At 34.2% G+C, this 22,761-nt stretch overlaps 1 protein-coding gene across 1 annotated transcript in view; it reads right to left on the minus strand.

The window, feature by feature from the left end:
* Positions 1-1,763: 1,763 nt before the first annotated feature.
* The window catches only part of LOC145672677 (uncharacterized), a 58,155-nt gene continuing 37,157 nt past the window's right edge, over positions 1,764-22,761 (minus strand). Inside the window, exon 5 of the mRNA XM_081741842.1 lies at positions 1,764-1,941. The gene's annotated coding sequence lies outside the window, so the exon portion shown is untranslated. The remainder of the gene's footprint in view (positions 1,942-22,761) is intronic.

A 22,761-nucleotide genomic window follows, 5' to 3' on the forward strand; every position in this document is an offset into this window, starting at 1 on the left:
CCATTACCAAGTTCCCTCCCCCGTCTAGAAAGCGAAAGGGAACGAGGTTCCTGGAAAGTGTTCAGAGGTGAATGGGAATTTCCCTCCTTCTTCAACTTCAATTACCACACTGCTGTTTGCCATGTGCCAAATTACGATGAATTTCAATTAAATTATCATAGTATAATTATTTCCTTGTTGAATTATCAATACTTTTCAGTGGAAAAAAGGATGAAATTTCAAAGTTCCAAATCAAAGTAAGTAGACCAACTTAAAGGGAAAAAAGTGTAAAATTTTCCATACAATTATGCGTACAATCCAAACTTCAAATTTCCGTGTAATTAAGCTTACAGTACAAATTTTATGCCTACTTTTCTCACAACTTTATGGGTTGATTGCCCTGTGCTGTAAGCGCTCCATATAATAAACATAAGCTTCAGCAATTATTATAGCAGAAAGCAATGGATATATGAAGCTAAGCACCGTATTTTGTGTTTCTGATTTTTTAAAATTAAATAACATCGATCGTTTTCGATCTTTTTTACAAACCAACTCACTACCAATTTTCCATATCTAGAAAGTGCCCCCTCCGCCTCACATAAAGGAGAATTTTAAAAAATGCTAGGACACATTCTGTTTATTTTCAATAAAGGATAAATACACTGAATTTCAGCTCCGTAAGTTTAACGGCTTGCGAGATACTTTTTTTCGGGGGGGGGGGGGCAAAAATTCGGATCCTCACTATTTACTTAGGATATTATGCATTATAATAAAAGCAATATAACATCCCAATTTGGATTAAGGCCTAAATATATACCAAAAGTAATTTCATTTGACTTTGCAATTTGACCGTGATGATCAGGCACACACAGTTACATTCAATTTTTTATATAATAATTTATATATTACAGTGATTCAAAAATGTATTTTTTCCAGTAGTTAGCTCTAAAAACTCACAGGTCTCGACAGCCAAGTTGTAGTGTAAGTCCTATTGCTATTATTACTATTAAAAATATCAATATCCAAAAGTGCCTGAAGTTCTTTTTTCACTTGGTTAGATATACTCACCTCAGGTAAGTAGACAGAAACAAGTGGAAAAGGAAGGGAAATGAAGGTCTTGAAAGTAAAACGGAGACTAATTTACCAGTCTTCAGAAGATACTATCTACAATGCAGTGAGCAGAGAGGGTCGGTAGATCATACTGAGTCGGTGGGTCACAGTGGGTCACGGTGGGTGGTGGGTCACAGTGGGTCACATGCTGTTGACCTACGACCCACTGACCCACTCAGAAAACTTGACCCACCGACCCACTGACCCAGTCCATCTCTGATCATAATATAATTTTCTAAATACACGTATAACTCAAAACTGTGTTCTCTGCTTCTTTATAAAGCACCGCTATATTAATGTACCGACTTAGTGCTCGTAGTGCTGTTTCAGTAACAAGGATACAATTTATAGCGTTCACGACTCTTTTAGCTGTTGAAGACCTTGAGTTAACAGCTATTGAACTTTCATGAAGAGAGGCTGAAATGATATCAATGGATAAGATTGCGATATAGGCTCCACTAATAACAGTAGGCATATATTTCGATATATCCCTTGATATAATTCAATGGCTAGAAAGTTTGCATTTATAATTGAAAATGCATTAATAAAATAACCTGCTATATTTGCAAATACACACTGCAGTAATTTGAAACAGTATGAGTTAGAATAACGCATTTTATTTACTGTTTTCTATTGTAATACCACAGCTTTTTACATTCATTGGAATACGCTTGTTTAAATTGAATTACAGTTCTTAATCACAAGGTTTAGGCTTTCGGGTATTTCTTGCTATTTCCCCTTCTTAGAATGTCAAAAATTTTTAAAAACTTCAAGCAAAATTATTTTAGCTGAATGGAAACAGCATATATTGACTTGATAAATAAGAAAAATCATTTTCACTGATTGGATGGACTAGAAGAGAAAAATAATCGATAATAAGTTATAATGTTACGAAGTATTACCTAAAGACTTAACGCTATATTATTTAAACTTTCTAATTAGTAGGATTAGTTAGTCTCAAAATAATATTACCACACGAGATAGATAACTCATTTCTCTCATTTCATGTTATTATTATTATTATTATTATTATTATTATTATTATTATTATTATTATTATTATTATTATTATTATTATTATTATTATTATTATTATTATTATTTGAAGTCAGAGGGACAAATATCTTTCTGATAGAAAATTAACCAATTAGAAGAAAGGTTTTACGTATTATTTTGTTAATTGTGGTTCTTAAAATGTAATTTACGAAGCAAAACATTATGCGTAATCTTGTTGAACCTCTTTCGAAATAAAATAATGAATCGATAAATTTATCGTATTTTCTGCAATTCTGAATCACAACATATGGTAAAAATACAAATCATGAAAACATTCTGAAACTAGAATACACAAAGTTCGAAGACGGAGGTGATAATATGACCTACTCAAAACACTATTCAGACTGGAGTCGCTAACATCAACACTGGGTAGAAGAACGTAGGTTGTAAGTAACAAAAGCTTTATTTACCACACGTTCACGAATGGTCAACTTAATATTCAAACGAGGAAGCTATGTTAGATTAGTTCTCAAATGAAATAACGGTAATATCGGATTAAGTAAAACCAAAATCTGTAAATTTATTAAAAGGTGTTGCTTTCAATGTCTGTAATTACTGCTCTGGTTTATACCGAGAGATTCTTAATACTCTTGGGGTCAGACCATGCCTGTTGGAAAAATTGCGTATACGGCATTTCTCTTTTCGAATCGTTTCTATAATGGTAATGAACTATTTATAGCTTGGTCATGTGATCCGTATCGTGTGACTTTTCTTTCAGTTGTACTTCAAACTTTAACCCTTTGGAGACGGCTGTATGAATGGGGAATGAATTTAAAAGTTTAAACGATATAACAAACATAGATAGAAGTCAAATTTGTATGATATTTTACTCTCATGGCTTTGCCGTATACAAGCGTAGATTGTTTGCTCACAGGGCGGGGGCGATGACGTCATTACGTAAATTGCAAAATATTGTTAGCCTATGTAGAACCACTTCCGTAGCTACTCCTATCGTGATTATAGTATAGTTATGATTTATACATGATTTTAGTCAGGAAAGAACATTGTTTCGAAGGTCATTACTCGCATAGGACTGTACCGTCACACGGAAGATTTGTTACCGAACCAATCTAATCAAAGAACCTCCACACCAAAGGAAGTGGTAGTAAGTGAAAGGTTTTTGTCCATTTTAAGTATTTTTCATAACTTGTTTAGCACACTTGTTATTCAATTACAGCTAATTGGTTGATTGTAATGTTTCCCTCTGTCTTTTCTTTGTTTCAGATAACTGTCTGTCACGTCGTTTATAATGGAAGGTAAAAATCTAGTACCTCATTTCAAAAGTAAACCGAAACTAGAAAACAGTACAGATCCAACATGTATTTTCAGCAAGATGCAACCTTGAGCGAAAAAAGTTTATGGGACAGATAGTGGTCGAGAAACCATTTCAGTTTCATTACAGAAGCTCCAGGTTTGCCTCTTAGATAAAGCGACGTCCAGTGAAAGCGACGTTAAAGACCCTACGTGTTAAAAGCAAATCGAATAGAAGAACGAATAGGATCCGTGAAAAATATTAACTCTATTGGCAGTGATAACTATAATGAAGATAAATCCCCTCAAGTTTTTCGCAATCGGAAGAAGGAAGGGAATTCCATAAGGAAACGGTGCGTTATTTGTGATCAGATATCAAACAAAACTAACAGAAAATTGTATAGAATTTGTGAACGAGACAGAGATACTCAAGTTCTCTCAGCATCTCGATATTTTCAAGACCATGTCTTTTCAAGGACAAGTACATTAGCAAACGAAGAGAATATTTTCACCAGTCAGAGAGTGTACTTTTCATCGCCAGTACATGAGTTCATAGCTGTTTGTTGAAATGTAGTAGAGCTGGATCATGGAAAGGAGTAAGTTATGTAATTTCCGGCGGCATTTCAAAAACTTCTGCCGAAGATTTCATTTCCAGAGAAAGGATATGAGCTTTAGCAGCAGCCTGTGAAAATTCACTGCAAACTTTCGGGGATCTAGTGAAGCGCATGTTCCAAAGAATACTTCATCTATCAAAAGGAGCCGTGAGAATGGATGTCGTTATGGAATTTACGTGGATGAAAGCATACATCTCAGAGAGAAGAAGAATGGATTGTGATCCTATTGAAATAGCTATTTCCAGCATGGAAACACTTCTTCCAAAGGGCATGATGCATTTTGGGCATCTCCACAGAACAAGCACAACGTTCAGCAATTCTTTGCACAATTCCTTATGGAACGTTATTTCCGGCAAACATTTATATCTACATGGCAGGACTTGGAATCAGTGGATACAAGAGTGTATGCCTTTCGAATGGTGAGTCTAAAGAAATAAAGGAGTTAATATCACATCTTGAAGAAGCAGATGAAAGACTTCTTTTACATGTGAATCATGCCATAAAGACATCAGAAGTGATGCACGTTGTACTTGATTCATCTGATGCTGATTCATTTGTATGTGCAGTGTACAGTACCTTTATGCTCTGGAGTTTAAGAACAAGGGACTTATTGAGATGTGAATTCTATGTGGCACAGGGTAACAACCAAGTACTAACCCGTCCACAAACTTATTGACTGCATACCTGAATCGTTCGTCAACGTTTTACCAGCTGTTCATGCTTGTCTCGATGAGACACCATAAGTACATTTTCAACAAAATGCGCTCCTGTTAAACGAGCGAAAAGAATCAACCCACCTTTTGGAAAATTTCGGGAAGAATTAATTATCCAACACTATGGTCCACCAAGCTGAGTCATATCTTGCAAGTACCTTAAAAGCAAACTATACAGCAATAAATGACTTCAGAGTGACGGAGTATCAAGGGTGAAACGTGTTGATTTCTCAGAGCTCCCACCAACATCTTCTTCAACACATTTGCACATAAAGAGAGCATATCTTCAGAGTCACCGTTGGTATCACATACTTGAGAATTATGCACCACTTAATCCCTAGGATTACGGTTTCTTAGAAGAAGATGGTGATTGGTTGTCTTCCATAGTAGAAGAAATACTTCCACCGGATTTTCCTTTAACTTACGAATGCAAAACAAAAAGTGTTAAAATCGTTATAGCAAATGTATATAATTGATTTCGTGCTGTAAATTCTGTCAATGTGGTCTTAATGGTTGTAGTTATCGCTACACTAAGAGGTATGTTGTACTACCAAGTGACACAAGTTCCTCTAATACTATAATATTGTAGCATATTAAGTGAAAGTAATAGCTGAACTTTATTTCTGTATGCATCTATTATACCTAGGTATATATTATGGTTTCACTACGAATTGTTAGCATTAAGAGAAAAGTCTGTCATTAAAATTTTATCAAAATTATTTTCTTAACTTATTATTGGTATATTCATCATGAAAATAGACCTAATCTTAGAAAATTGGACATTCTTCGAAGTTATGAATGTCACTTTAGTCTTAGATATTGCCTAACATATTGGAAAATTCTGGAAATATCAATATATTTTGCTCAAGGTTGAAGTAATCCATTAAGACTTTAGAAAATATTGTAGAAGAGAAATTCTTTATACACAATTTTTCAAATAGGAGCAGCAGTAATCAAAATGAAAATGGAGCTCTACGAACGTATTTGACAATGTACGTTATGACGTCATCGCCCCCGCTCTGTAAGCAAACAACCTACTCTTGTATACGATACAAATTTGACTTCTATCTATGTTTATTGTATCGTTTAAAAAACTTTTAAATTCATTCCCCACTCATACGGCCATCTCCAAAGGGTTAAAGTTTGAAGCACAACTGAATGGAAAGTAACACGATCCGGATCACGTGACCAAGCTATAAATAGTTCATTACCACCATAGAAACTATTTCAAAAGAGAAACGCCGTATACGCATCTTTTCCAACAGATCCTATGCATGGCTATAAGACTATAAGGTTATATCCTTGCGTAATTGCCATTGTATGATGGACAACCATACAACTAGTAACACAATGTATGTATTTAAGCTCTACTGTCTAAAACTTTATTTTATTCAGTTTAGTTTACTAGGGAGGAAAAGAAGTATAATTCGTTCAGTATAGAATTCATGTCCAGGCTAACAAGTTATATTTCCAACTAGCTAAGTCAACAGATTACTGACTTGGTTATTTCACGACATTAGTCTGCTTGCTATTGAAGATTTCGTACAAATAATATTTCTTAAGTAGTTAGGATTCTTGCTATTGTAGACTTAGTCAGAATAGTAAATATTAGTACTTGTAGTAGTACTTTTGTCTACTAATAGGTGATTACTTCTATACAATGATCTGATATTGGAAATGAATGCACAAGAAAGATGTCTAATGTTAAAAAAAAAGAGAGCTTAGACTTTCTTCACTAACAATTCCCGACCCCGGGTCCCATTATAATAGTAATACATCAATGTAATTTTGGAAAGATTTGTTCATTCTAAAATTCTCTTCTGGTTTTCGCTCTCTTTCTGACTCTCTTTCTCTCTCTCTCTCGCTCGCTCGCTCTTTTCTCCTGTATTTTGCTGAAATCTTTTATGACAGTTGATAATCTTCTTTTGGGATGATCAACCGTAATAAACGTCTTTAGCTCTTTTTAAAGATAGAAACAAAAAATTAACTGTTTCTTCGGCTTCCTTGTTAACTAACAAGTTAAAATCATCTATACAAATTGATCTAAACATTATGTCATTACTGGATATAGTAGATTCCATACTGTGAACATATCATTTGTTGAATGAATAAATACTAATCTTTTTTTAATTGCCTCTGCTTGTTAATTTACAATAATATTACAACATGTCCAAAAATCATATAAAATGAATGTTCTGCTTTGTAGGATAAACAGACGAAATTTAAGAACTCGTAGTACATATGTAGTACGGATAAACAGTCTCAAGGTACAGATATAGTGAAATTAAATGTGAAGTAATCCAAATAGATAAGTTGCTTGAACTTGAGGTACTTAATAATGAAAGCAGCTCATAAAAACCTCTGCTTGGATTAGAGGAGTGTACAAGTTAGAAATCGATAGACAAAGTCACTGAGTACAATATCTGAAAGTGTGAAAGAGACATTCATAGCACAACAGAAAGATGTATTTCAAGATATAGATAAGTTTGATCAAAAATTACACATTAATAGATGAAAAAACAACTTCAGTATTAAAGTCTCCAAAAGGAACACTATTAACAATACAATCTAAATTAATACAAATATTAGACTTGCTTGAAAAGGAAAAGGTAATTTGTAAAGAAGATACTCTAAATGACTGAGTTAACAACTTAATAAAAATAATAAAACACTAAAAATGTGCTTAATTCGAAAAGTCTAAACAAAGTAATTAAAATAAATGTAGCACTCATACATACAGTTTAAGAACTTAATGTTAAATTAAATAATACGAGTAAGTTTGTGTTCAATGTTCTGGATTGGAAGGATCAGTTTTATCACATTGAAGTAGATGAAATTTCTAGTAAGCACATATACTAGGGGGAGTCAAATGAAAACCATAAAAGTAGAAATAAAAATCCGCATATGGCGCCAGTGAGCTGTAAGTTGGCATGCCTTTGTACGATAGTATGCCGGATGTCTCCTAGGTGGCAGCAGCCGGCAGATGCACAAACACCGGCGCAACAACAGTTTCAAAATGGCAGCCCCACTAGCCACATGCATTAGCGAGGAGCAGCGTTCTGTGATTCGGTTTTTGCGAAGTGAAGGTGTGAAACTGATTGACATTTTTAGGCGAATGAAGGTTCAGTATGGAGATGCGTGTTTGTCACAGCCACAAATCTATGAATGGTGCCGGAAATTTGCAAATGGTGTTACGTCTGTGGCTTCAACGGCTGCAATGGTCTCTGGAGTCACTACGCGCCGAGCCTGGCCGGGGCGTGGAGCATCGGCCACAGACGTAACACCATCTCCATACTGAACCTTCATTCACTTAAAAATGTCAATCGGTTTCACACCTTCACTTCGCAAAAACCGAATCACAGAACGCTGCTCCTCGCTGGTGCATGTGGCTAGTGGGGCTGCCATTTTGGAACTGTTGTTGCGCCGGTGTTTGTGCATCTGCCGGCTGCTGCCACCTAGGAGACATCCGGCATACTATCGTAAACAGGCATGCCAACTTACAGCTCACTGGCGCCATATGCGGATTTTTATTTCTACTTTTATGGTTTTCATTTGACTTACCCTCGTATTTAGAACTCCTTTTATTTTATTCGTAGGTCATCATTTGGGTTATCGTTGGCACCAGAAATATTCAAAATATTAAATTACAAAGTTTTGGGAATATACAGGGCTATAATATATATATAGTAACTGCATCTCAATCAGTACAAGAACATGGTGAGATCCAGAAGCGGATTAAGGGCGGAGCCAATGCAGCACAGGCTCCGGGGCCCCAGCCTCAGGAGGCCACCAAAAAATCCCTCTAATACTAAAATATAGCAATGAACTTATTACAGGCTTCAGGTCCATGCAACTTTTATCCCGCTCGCTAGCTCGCGTTATCACAAAGTTTAGTCTTCTTTCACCGGCGTCTTCACGATACTTATCTTGTGAAGGAGTGAGCTATTTTGAGCATCCATTACAAACCAGGTTATTAGCTTGTGATGACAATTCCTTTGAAATATCTCTCATTTCAATGTCGTTTAATGACATGTTTAATGACATCCTTTGCAGAGCAAAAAATGTAGGAAGAAAACTTTTGTAACAATGTAGCCTTGAACAGCTTTACCTATTTGTATATGATTTTTTCCTTTTACTCTGTTAGTATTTTTTCAGGGACTGTTGACCATTTGGCTTGTATTTGGCATTGCAACATATGAGCATTTAACTGTTAATAATGAATGTAATTAAACTAATTTGGAGCGCATTAAAATATTACAGCATAGTTCTCAATGTTTCGATAAGTTCATGAGGCTGTGGAAGGCAGCAAAGAAATAGTCGCTGAAATTATTTGTAACTTAGGGCCTCCTTGAAATAGTCGGCTACAGGGCCCCAAAATCCTTAACCCGTCCCTGGTGAAATCATACATAAAATATTAGAGAGAGCTTGAGCATTGAGTATAAAATTATACCCATATAAATTATACTACGTACTTAGTGATCTAAAAATACTTGAATCATATTTACTGTAAAGCAATCAAATCTAATAAAGACATGGCTAAAGCAATCACCGAAGTTAGGAAACCTAATAACAAGAGAAAACAAGTAATCAATATTAGATATGGTAAATTATTTGAATTAGTTTATTCAGAACTATTCTAAGTTAATGACGCATTTAAGATAATTTATACAATTGGATATAGAATTTCAGTGGGTACCTCAATTTTAGAAACTTAATAAGAGCTGAAACATAAGCGAATTAAATCTAATGTACTGGGTACATTCAATAGTCATAAGAAAATTACAGTATATTGTGATACATCAGAATAAGGATTGGGTTATTTTTAATGCAAAGAGATTAACTTATTGTTTACAGTCCTTGTAACCTAACAAACACAGAACAAATGCATGCACAAGTAGAAAAGTGTTACTAATATCGTCTTCGTATGCAAGAAATTTCATATGGTAAAGAGAGGAACAGACCATAAACCTCTGTTGTTAATAATGACAAAAAGTATGTGACTAAAAGACATTCCAGTAAATGACAAAGGATAAAACTAAAATTGTATAACTATGACCTTAATTGAAACAGTACTGATTAAAAATGTGTACATTGCAGAGTCCCTATCTCGCTTGAATCTACCAACTCCAGATTAAAATAGTGGTTGCCTTAACCCACGAGCAGGCGTATATGCGCAAAAAGTGCAAAAAATAGCATTAAAAAAAAGTGCAGCTCTTTCATAAGTTTGATTGAAACATGCCTTCTTTCTATTCCTCACGGAGTTCTTCAGTTAAATATTTTAATAGTCATTGTTGTCATCCCACGAGTCTATTTTTGTTTATTACGTGTTATTGGAGGAAAATGAATTGTATCGCACAAAATGCGCGGCGCGCCCGCTAGTGTTAATCTGTTTACTTTCTGAGGTAAATGCGTTTTTACGATGGCGGAAGAAATTTACAGGCGACTGATTTGTTACAGGTTTTTAAGGTAATGTCAGATGATGAAGCAGAGCATGAAATTGATAGTGATAGTGACCTAAGTGGTGAAAACATATAAATAAATCAATATGACAGTAATTCGGAATAAGAAATGTCTGATGCTGAATTTTGTCATCTATAGATTTTGTGCGCTGCCGAGAAGCTAAGATCTACAACAATGAAATGTAGTATGTGCTCCTTCACCTGCAAAATCACTCATCAAAAATTATTGTTTGCGTTGAATGCAATGCAAATGATTCTGATTGTGCATAAATACCGGACATTCAAGAGCACGTAAGTCATAATCTGAGAGGTGTGTGGAATAGGTTAGATATCTTCGAGTACAGGAAAGAAGTAGAGTATATTGAATCATATCATATTACAACATTTTCTAAGCAGAATATCCAGTCAAAATATATTTCTGTTTTGTAAAACGTAACTCCATTCAAAACATAATATTCTATCAAGTACTTAATATATTCTGTGTTCTAATTTTCAATGTCACGTGTAACGTTTCTGTGCTAATATTGTGAAGAAACACATAAATAATTGAAACCTACACGAAAAACACATTTTTTCTGTTAAAATTAATAGATACTCTCAGTATTACTCTATATCGCGCAAAGAGCTCAACGAGCCCGCTGGTGTTATGGCGTGATGCGCGCCCGCTAGAAGGATAATGATGTAGTACAAAGTGCGTGTACGAATGTCCAAGCCAATGTGTAACGTAAAATAAAGCTAGTACAAAAGAACAAAACTGAGGTCAAATAAATTGATCCAGTTATATTTTAAAGGATAATAATACAGTCTGTAGAAGAAGAAAAACTTGGGTTTTGTTAGTAAAGAGGAGACAACTATACAATATGAAATTTATTTTAGGACATAAAATAATTGTACTTACATTGTTACGAAAAGAAACCTTACGGCAGTTACATCCAGGTCATTTTGGAATATAACAGACAAAAGCTATAGCTACACAAATAGTACGTTGGTCACGAATGGGCATATATATTAAAGTTTACTAATTGTAAAAGTTAAAATGTCATAGTATAAAGAACAGCTAATGAAATTTCTTAATTGTCATTTGAAAAAAAGAAGGTTAGATAGAGAATATGCTATTAAAACATAACATACTTAATTTTGGTGGATTATTATTTAAGTGGCTGCTTATCTTTCCACTTGAAAGGAAATCAGCCACTGAAATAATAGAAAAATTTAAAATATGTTTGCCTCAAAAATAACTATAAAATATAATATTAAAATTAAAATTTTGCAAAAGAATGAGAATTTAAAATTATTAGAACTAGTATGCGCTATCCAAACTTCAATGAATTATCAGAAGAAACAGTAGGAATTCCTAAATTAATCCTAAAAAATGTAACGAGGAAAAAAATATGGCGTTCCTAGCAATACTTGGGTATTAGGCAGTAAAATCTCACCCTCTCAAATTCTACTGAATAGGAGGCTTATAATCAAATTCCAAATATAAAAAAAATGTTTTAAATTCGAAAACAAACTAAATGTAAAGAAAATGATCATCAAAAAAGAAGAAAAAGATGGGAAAAATTATAACAGAAATACTAAAACACAAGTTGACTTTGAACTAAGTGAAAATTGTGTAATTCAACAAGGAAAACAACGGATGCCTGGTGTAGGTATTATAGCACATGAAACATTAAGATTTTGTGTTGTAGAAGATGTATACAATCAGATATTAAGAAGAAATGACACTCGTTAAAAAGATCAGTGAACAAATACCAATGTAGGGATTAAGTTCAACTAATGACGGCCAAGAAATATAATAATTTTGGAAAGAAATAACAGAATTAGACGAAATTGAAGCATCAGACTAACAACAAAAACAATCAAGGTCATCACTTAGGGTAAGCAATTAGGAGGAAAAAACTTTAATTTTGGACTATGAAGGCACGCAGTAAGATCATATTAGATTAATTTGTACTAAAGCGTTTTTCACAGTCCTCTGCACCTTTCAAAACAAACCGCGTAACTTGATGTTATATCACTGCGCGCACGACTATTTGCTGATTGGTGAAGAGGAAATTGTTTCGTCTGTTTCCCGCAATATTTCTGCTGCAGCACGTGCATGTATTTCTGCTACTGCGATGTGCATTACTCGTCTCACTCTCACACCATTGCCGTGATATAGGGCAAAATACCCAATACTATATAATACCCCCTCCTTTAAGAGCAACTGAACATTGTTATTTTTCTCCAAACTGTAATTATAAATGAAATTACAATGAGTTATGTCAAATTATCAACTGAACGATAAAGACATGGCGCTGGTATGTAACAGCAAGATTATTATTTCTTTTTCATCTATTATTTCTTTTTTATATATTATCTAAATCATTATACATATCCATGAAAAACAGGTAATACTTTTCCCCCTTAAGTTCAATTTATTGATGGCATGCGAATGTACAAATGCTAACTTCAGTAGAAAATACTACAAAGTAAGTAAATAAATATTCTATGAGAACATGAAAATTAGCTATTATAGGTCTTAATTTTCTTCAAGTGAATTGAACAACGTTGATATCGTTTGATAAAGTATTTGTTTTTCTTCTGCCCTTACGGTTTGCCTTGTTTATGTTTAACAGAATAACTCGGAGCAGTAGGTAACCTGCTGGCTTCCTTGGGCGACATCTTTAAATTGTGGCGCGCACTTCGTGTGTTTTGTCATTTGTTGTAACAGTTCTCTCTTACAAATTCGATTTTGGTTCAAGATTTCGATCCCATATAGATACATACTTTGAGTCGAAACCTAAATGTTCTTACTGTGCCTTAACAATACATTAATTCCTATAATACATTGTATTTGTTGTGTACTATTTGCTCATGGAAGAATAAACAGTTATTAATCTCATTTTCAATGTTGCTAACTCATAGTTATTTTTCTGTTTTTCACAAAGAATGGTTGTCAAATAGTTGTGTCATTTCATGAAAACGGGCTAAGAAAATGAAAAAGAGAAATAAAGTGAACTCGCTGTTCTTATTGAAGATAATAAGTTCCTTACAGTATTTCAGATCTTTGTTTGACCTTTCATTAGAGATAAGGAAATAATCAATTAAAAAAAAGAGAGAGTGAGGGTGATAGAGAGAAGTTAAACCTGTTTTAGTGATTCATTACGAAGTAATATGAGGCTAGTTTTTTTTAGTTATAATTTGTATATCGCGTTTTTAAAATGCGATCAGAATAAATCACCATTTAAAAGATGCAAAAACCGAATATTTATTTATTTTGACTTATTTTACATGTCGAGGTTAAGACTATATGGTGCCTTGTCTACCACCTAAACATGACACAAAATATTCGGTGCCAGAAATGAAATAATGTACAAAGGAATCTTCAACGTTTAAGAATTTTTATAATATTGGATAGGAATGTTCATAACTTTTGAGTCTTATATTTTATTCTGGCTGCAGTGAAATTAAGAGGAGGAGATGTGGATATTAAATAATGTGTCTTTATTCCTATGTAGAATCTAAAAAGTTTCTTGGAATTTGTTGAATAAGATGTCGATAGAGTATTCATACTCTCGTGACTGATAGTAGCTTATGGTGTAACTTTTCTGTTAGATATCAAATGAAAGGATAAGTCACGAGGATTCAAAATACACTGTATAGGTATTTTATTACATATAACAAAGGAAATAAAATAATAAATTCTCTATTCAATAAATAAGTAAACTCAGTAGTTTTCAAGTTCTTGGAGAATGAACAATTGCTTGTTCCAAACAATCGCTCGCATGTAAAGGAAACGTACAAGGAGCTCAATTTTAAAATGAAATTAAATAAAATCTTTTGAATTTTCGTCCCACGATTATGCAGGCTAGGCTAAAGGAGACTCTGATGATAAAAACATGAATGAAGTGGTGGAATGAAGAAAGTGGAAAGAAACTGAAGGACCTAGAGGAATCCCACGCACACGGTGTTTGTCCACCACAAGGTTCACTTGGCGCGAGCTGGAATCGAACCAGGAACCCCATGTGCCAGAGGTGAACGCTCTACCGCTGAGCCACCGCGGCCCCCCAAGAGCTCAATTTTGAATAGAAATCGTGAGTATAACTGCACATGTTTCTAGATCCTATAATTAACTCCTTTGTGGCTATGTGATCCGCGTACTCGTCGTCGGGCGGGAGACCCGCGTTCGATTTCCGGACGAAATTCATCTAGTTCGGATTACTCGTTCGACTGTAGGTCCAAATCTTATATAGCCTTGTTGTTGAAGGGGACGATAAACTTTAATCCATCCATCCAACCATAGATCTGCTAGTATGAACACTAAGTCATCATGTAATAGTGGCTCTGAATCCTAACATTTAGGTAGATTCTCAGCTAGAGGAAACGTTAGGAGTGGGGATAGTAAGTTTAGTTGTAATTTACACTGGTAGAAGAAGTTCAACGTTCTGCTCTTCTTCCTCTTGATGCGTGTCTGGGTTTACATAGTAGTTCAAAGATTCAGGAGAGCAGTGCGTACGCCACTGCAAACGAGAGAAAATGGTTCCTGATTCTCTTATCACAAGCCCATGCCATTTTATTTTTAATCTCATTGTTTCCCCCCTTCAGTTTGTTTATTCATTTCTTAGTACAAATTTGCATATAACATTTTTTGTTTAATTAGTTGGCAACATTTCTGCACTGCAGTCTGCTTTGTTTACAAGGAGTACAAAGGTTCGTGAAAATCAGATTAGAGCATAATGTGATTTTCAAACCCACTGCCTTATTAACTAACTTAGGAAATGTATGCCACAATAGTGGAGAAAATACATAAATGTAAAGTGAAAGTACGTGAAGCTAAACCAATAATGGTTCGTATTTACTTTAAGAATCCAATGAGGTATGAATCTCACAGGACAATATTTGTATGTCTAAAGCGATCCCTTGATTATTCTACATTGAACCAAGAAATGTCCACATTTTCCTGGACATAACTGGATCTGAGGATTTCTACAGGATGTCCACGGGCAAAAATGGACGTTCTAGGAATGTAACAATATTATTTGAACGCACATCCCAACGGATGCCTCAAGGACATTCTTTTATTCGTGACTGGACATCCCTTGGATGTAAAAGTAATGTCTCTGTGATTGTCCCACAAAGAAATACGAAACGTCCTTCATAAATCCCACTGAAAATCCTATTTAGGAGAATAATCGACGTATGGATTCTCACAGGTGTTTGCTGTTTACTCGCAAAAACGGAAATCTCACGTACATCCAAATAGTAATTGACTGCACATCCTTTGACGTCCAAGAGCATGAACATCCATTACACTGGACAGGCGACCACTGTTCATCTGAGTGATATCTGTACTATGTTGGAAGCAATGTAAACCTAAACCTAAATAATCAAAACTAACTTAAACTACGTTTACAAAACTTACGAACGTAATTATAGTTACAAAAGCTAAGCTTACATAAGATACATCTAAATATGGATGTCCATTGGATGTGTAGTGGATGTCCCATGTACATCCAGTTACTTTTTCTGGACATCCCTTGGATTTCCAGATTGAAGTGAAACCGAAACCTAAGTAGCCAAAACTAACTTAAGTTCCACTTACAAAACAGTGGTGCCCACCCCCCCTAATGTCCATGACGCACCCCCCCTCAATTGCCTATCCGTAGGTGTTCTTCCATGAAAAAAAAATCTTTTCGATTAATTTTTACACCCTCTCAAACATATTTATATAGATCTTTAACCCCCCCAAATATTTCAATGACGCAGTTTGCGTCATAGCCCCCCCTTGTGGGCACCCCTGTACAAAAGGTACGCAAATGCAACATATAAGGGTCATTCCATGTCAAATCACCTCGAGCACTGCCCTTCAATGTCTCAGATTCTCCTCAAAATTTTTTCGTACATAAATACCAATGAAATTATGCTAAATTATTTTTTTCCGATTTTTTGGATGAGAAATGGGCAGGGGAAAATTATTTGAAAAATGTGAATTTTGCTTCAATTTCACTTTTTGGCATTCAGCATCATGGAACTAAATTACCATAACTTTCTTATTTTTTAAGTTATTGGGCTCATCCAGGTGTCAATGAAAGCTTAATTTTTTGCTCTTTCAGTAGATCTTAAGTAACATTGCAAAACGTTACACTGTCAAACATTAAGGGGCATACAAAGCTTTTTTTTTTTTTTAACAAATTGTGCCGTTGCTTAAGTTACAACTATGAAACTTTTGAAACTTTTTGTACATTCATCTTAACACGTACATGGAATGGTTAAAAAATTAAGAGGGTGTGGTTGTATTTTTGTAATTATTATTTTTATGTACAGAAATATAGTTTTAACTGTTGTCACAAATTGTGTCATTGCTTGTAAGTTACAACTATGAAACTTTTGACTTTTTAAATAGAATCATCTTAGCACATACATGATATGGTTAAAAAATAAAAAGGGTGCTTTGGTATTTTTGGATTTTTTTTCTATTTTACATGTATGGAAATATACAGTTTTAAGTGTTGTTACAAATCGTGTCATTGCTCCTAAGTTACAACTATGAAACTTTTGAAACTTTTTAAATAGAATCATCTTAGCCCATACATGATATGGTTAAAAAATAAAAAGGGTGCTTTTGGTATTTTTGAAATTATTATTTTTTGGTAATTTACATTTACGGAAATATATAGTTTTAAGTTTTGTTAAAAATTGTGTTATTGTGCGAAAATTACAATTGTGAAACTCTTGAAACCTTTTTTATAGGATCATTTTATCACATACATGATATGGCTAAAGTATAAAAAGGGTGCTTTTGGTATTTTGTAAGTATTATCTTTGTACGTCAGAATGCAATTGATGAATCGCTCTGGGCCTTCTATATTGTACTGTCCAGAAAATGAAGACTTTTGTTGGATACCTTTTGAAAAAATCATCTGGGAAGTTCCTGTTCCATCTCGTACAAGCCAATCAGTCCGGACTTACGCTACTGAAAGCAAAGTTAAAAGAAGACATCATATCATCAATGAAAAGAATGAGCTGTGAAATATAGGGCACAACATTGTGTATGTAAATCTATGTAATTCTAAGAAGTATTACTGGTATGTACGTTTATTGTTTTCATCTATGTACGTTAATCTATTGTTTCTTATTTCTGTTATAAGATTTGTAATAATCATTTAACCCCTTACATTGCTAGGCCTATATTTTCCATTCACAAAACCGCAAGATTATTATTAAAAAAGTATCCCTTTTTGTTATTTAATCATACCTAGTAAATGCAAACTGATCCTATAGAAAGTTATAAAAGTTTGATAGTTGTAAGCTATGGTACAATTGTGAAAAAAGTTGAAAGTCATAGTTAAAGTACAAAAATATAATATTATGGTAATACCAAAACTACACATTACACCAGTTCTATTTTTAAGCATACCTAATATTTACTAAGATGACTATTTGAAAAAGTTTTAAAGTTTGATAGTTGTCACTTCAGAGTGGGGATGGCCAAAATTTTCTGAAATCGGAAATTTCACTTTCCGGAATTTTTCCGAAATCGGAATTTTTCCGAATTCCGAAATTTTTCCGATCTTACTTTCCGGAATCCGGAAAGTAAAAATTCGGGAATTGGCCATTACTACTTCACACAAAAGGCATAATCTGTTATCAACAGTAAAGCTGTATATTTCTGTATATTTAAAACACAAATAATAATAATAATAATAATAATAATAATAATAATAATAATAATAATAATAATAATAATAATAATAATAATAATAATAATAATAATAATAATAATAATTACAAAAATACCAAAAGCACCCTATTTATTTTTTAATCATATCATGTATGTGCTAAGATGATTCTATTTAAAAAGTTTCAAAAGTTTCATAGTTGTAACTTACAAGCAATGACACAATTTGTAACAACACTTAAAACTCTGTTTCCGTACATAAAAAATAATAAATACAAAAATACAAAAAAAAAACGCCTTCTTTATTTTTTAACCATACCATGTACGTGTTAAGATGAATGTACATAAAAAGTTTCAAAAGTTTCATAGTTGTAAGTTTTGAGCAACGGCACAATTTGTAAAACAAAATAAATAAATAAATAAATAAAATAAATAAAATAAAAATATAAAATTTGCTTTGTATGCCTCTTAATGTTTGACAGTGTAACGTTTTGCAAGGTTACTTAGAATCTACTGAAAGAGCAAAAATTAAGCTTCCATTTGATACCTAGATGAGCTCAATAACTTCAAAAATAAGGAAGTTATGGTAATTTTAGTTCCATGATGCTGAGTGCCGGAAAGTGAAATTGAAGCAAAATTCACATTTTTCAAAAAAGTCTCCCCGGCCCATTTCTCATCCAAAAAATCGGAAAAAATTAATTTAGCATAATTTATTTGATATTAATATATGAAAAAATTGAAGAGAATCTGAGACGTTGAAGCACGGTCATGTTTTAAAATTAGGTGATTTGACATGGAATGACTCATAATTGCAAAAGCTAAATCACATCTAGAATGTTAGTAGTAAAACGAGTTTGGTGCAGCTGTACCAGCGCTGCGAAATTTTATTTCCGGCATAGAGCAAATAACGGACCACTTCGATGGATATTTGTTTTTGTAATTTCTGAATAGTACTCAATTTGCAACAATTTAAAGATACTACTTTTGCGCAGTTATACGATATACGTGCATTCGCATTTAGTGATGAAGATAGGAAGCATGAAAATAACAAATATTTTGGCATAACAATTACGAGAGAAGGAAACAAACGAAACAGGAGTAATTGTGGGTAAGGTATTTTAAGACAGCCACAGTTAGTTAGAATTATAAAGTTGAAAATAGGTTCATGTTTGTAATAGATATAAACTCATTAAAACGATTGCATTCCTTGTCTTTTATTTAATTTATGTTAATATATTACATTATATTATTGTTTATTTCCGTGTTTGTTCCATTGTAATGCTCCAGTTCTAATTTAAATATATTTTCTCTTGTTGGTTGACATATAGTTAACTTGCACCAGTTAGTTAGTTTATAATATTCAACAGATTCGTTTGTTTTTTTCATCCAGACATATTGGATTTTTATTGTCTTGTCCTGCTATTATGTATTTAAACTTATTTATCATCTTAATTCTTACTACTTAAATGACCATAAACAAACACTAATTGATAGTGATGAGCGCAAGAGTCTTGGTCTTGCAGTTTTTGCAAGAGTCTTGCATGCAAGACCAAGACCAAGACCAAGACCAGGAATCCCGATGCAAGACCAAGACCAAGACCAAGGGGTGCAAGACCAAGACCAAGACCAAGACCATACCTGCAAGACCAAGACCAAGACCAAGACTCTTGCGCAAGAGTCTTGCACAAGTACCAACACTACTTGAATTTTTTATAGAATGTAAAAAAGGAAGAGGAAAAATCATTACATCTTTCACGTGAACTTCTTGGCTCCAGTAAAAATACCGCCGGAGTGAATGTGTTTCCAGTAGTGTATACAATCCATGTGAGTCGATCTGCTCCTGTAACATATAGCTACAGTATGTCGTTTTTTGAATCGGTTGTTCACGAGACGTCCGACAGCATAATTCTATGAATTGTTACAAGCTATAATAACTTCAGTGTCTGATTTACTTTGGTCATCATTTGATCATTCACGACGGCCCATGATTGGATTTTGGGAAATCATATGAAGAATAGTTGTGTCCATAAGAAGTGGATAAGCAAAAATAAACTAGAGCATGTTATAGACACGGTAGCTCAGTGGCAGAGCGTTCACCTCTGGTACATGGAGCCCTGGTTCGATCGCAGCTTGCGCTATGTGAGCTTTTTTGGTGAACAAACACCCTGTGCGTGGGTTTTCCCGTTTCCTCGTACTTTCTTCATTCCACCATTTCTCATCATCACTGTTTCCCTTAGCTTCAGTGTTATAATCGTGGGACGTTAAAGTAGATATTTAATTTCATTTCAAAAACATATGAATGGTGTTCTTCTTCCAAAACTAACGGGAAATGTAGCATTGAACATCGGCAATTTCGTACACCATAGGTGCCGACTACATGGGTATGGCCTTGGCTCTGAGGTTCAAGCATCCGTTGGAAATTTTTAATGTGTACTTATAAAATTAATATTGAAATAACATTTTCATGACATTGACAAAAACTTAGCGCATGTGACCGCAAGTTTGATTTCATAGGTGGATGCTTATACGTTGAATAATTGTTTATCAATATAACTTATAACCCCCTTAGGTATACGGCATATCTAGGATTCAACGATATAACATTATACAACAATAAATAATCTATATTCACAACTGAGAGTGATTTCGTACTTATTTCAAATAACTTGAAGTTTGATGCCGTTGTTATGTATTTCTAATGTAGGTCAAAAGTATTTATATAAATTGAGTATATATATATATATTAAAAAAGACAGACAGTTGAGTCGTTTTCAGTTTTCACTCAAATTATTCTAAAATATTGGGGCCGCGGTGGCTCAGTGGTAGAGCGTTCAGCTCTGGTGTTTGGTGTCCCGCGTTCGATCCCAGCCCCCGTCAAGTGAACTTTGTGGTGGACTACAAAGCTCCTCGTGCGTGGGTTTCCTCGTGGTTCTCCCGTTTCCTCCCACTTTCTTCTTTCCACCATTTTCATTCATTTTTCATCATCACTGTCTCCTTTAGCCTAGCCGGCATAATCGTAGGACGTAAAACTCACAAATTTAATTTCATTTCATATTCTAAAATATTAAGAGGTTTAATTATTATTATTTTAATTTGTTCTCTCTTTTTTGGTCAATATTGCAAAACATATCATCATCGTCATAATAATAGCTTTTCTGCTATTATTGGCAGGTCACTTGCTACAGCTGAGAAGCTTCGATGACTCTGGTCCTCCGCTAGTCTCTTCGTCTTAACGTAGCAATTTTCTGTCTTAATATCTTTCTTCAACTACGATCTCCTTCGCCCCCTCCCTCTAGCACGTCCCTCATAATACAGTTCCTCCTCAACCAATGTCCTCCTCTTCATTACATCTAAAATTCTTCTTTTCTCCCCTACTGCTACTATTTCTAAAACCTTCGCATTTGTTTTCCGTTCAACCCAGCTGATTCTCTCCTTTTTTTCTCCATGCCCACATTTCGAAAGTCTAACTGTTTCATCGTTTTTGCGTATGTTCTTATTTCTGCCATATACAGTACATATTAGAATCAGTAAAACAAAATTTCAATATTTAATTGGGAGATTGTTCAATACAAAGATGAGCTAATCGTGGTAGGGAAGAAAAAAATCTGACGCCTTTAGAGTGTAAACATAATTTTGCAATTTATGGTATTTCAGTAATCTGTGCCGTCTTGGTTTTCTTTCATGCGTCTCACTGTCAGGGATAGCCTCCCCAGTTTGGGAACCAGTGGAGTATTGGATCTGTTAAAACATATAAAAATATTACGAAATGTTGTAATTTATCTTATAAGTAGTGAAGCGTGATCACCCATTGAAAAAAAAAGTAAAGGTCATCGCCTATGTTGTACAGTATCATCACACTTACACGAAGGTAAAATAGGTCCTATATTACATTTAGAAACATACATTGTATTTCCCTCACCATTGACGCAATGTAGGATTTATTATCCCTTATATCCAGAGTAAAATTTACTTATGAAAATCATAGATTTCTTAAAAGCAAAACTTGCAAGACTCTTGCAAGCAAGACCAAGACTGGGTGTGCAAGAACAAGACCAAGACCAAGACTAGGTGTGCAAGACCAAGACCAAGACCAAGACCGAGGGTTCCACTGCAAGACCAAGACCAAGACCGCATGTGCAAGACCAAGACCAAGATCAAGACCACCCGGGTCTTGGTCTTGGTCTTGCATTTGCTCATCACTACTAATTGATAACCTTCTGTAACTGAGTTTTATACTCTGTTGAGAGTACAAATAAATAAATATTGCTATCCTTTCAATTATTGTACTGTGATGGCTACGTTCAACAGTATCTGCACCAGTTCGCAATCTTTAAACACGTAAAAGAAAAAGGACATGATGTGAACTGGGAAGAAGTTATTGTACTGGAACGGGAAGAAAGGTTGTGGCCGAAGAAACGGAAAGAGGCATGGTGGATAGAAAAGGAAGGGAATGTAAACTTAATGAATTGGACCCAAGGTATCAGCATTAATAAAGAATGGAGAAATATTATTGATAAATACAGAAAAATGTATGTGAATTAATGTATTCAATGGTTGCTTGCTCCTTGTTGTTTCTTTCTAATAGAATGTTATGTTTTCCCATTGGTCAGTTCAGATAGATTTCCACGCTTCTGATTGGCTGTTTGAACGGGCCAATGAGAGAGCAGATAGGGAGATAAATTTTGTATATATATTTGAGTTTTTTTTTTGTATCACTCAGTGTAAGTCTGATGAGGATCTTGGCTAGAAGACCGAAACGTCACGTGTAAATGTGTTTTTATATTAAATAAGCAGTCTTGTTCAACAGTGTGTTTATTTTTCTGTAGAAATTTATATTTATAATTAGCCATCGTCGATCTATTTTCTGTTCATCACATCTACGTTTGGAAATGAATTTGCTTCACATTAAAAAATTT

The sequence above is a fragment of the Thermobia domestica genome, chromosome 16 (genome assembly GCF_964235325.1).
Source record: "Thermobia domestica chromosome 16, izTheDome1.hap1.1, whole genome shotgun sequence".
Lineage (NCBI taxonomy): Eukaryota > Metazoa > Arthropoda > Insecta > Zygentoma > Lepismatidae > Thermobia > Thermobia domestica.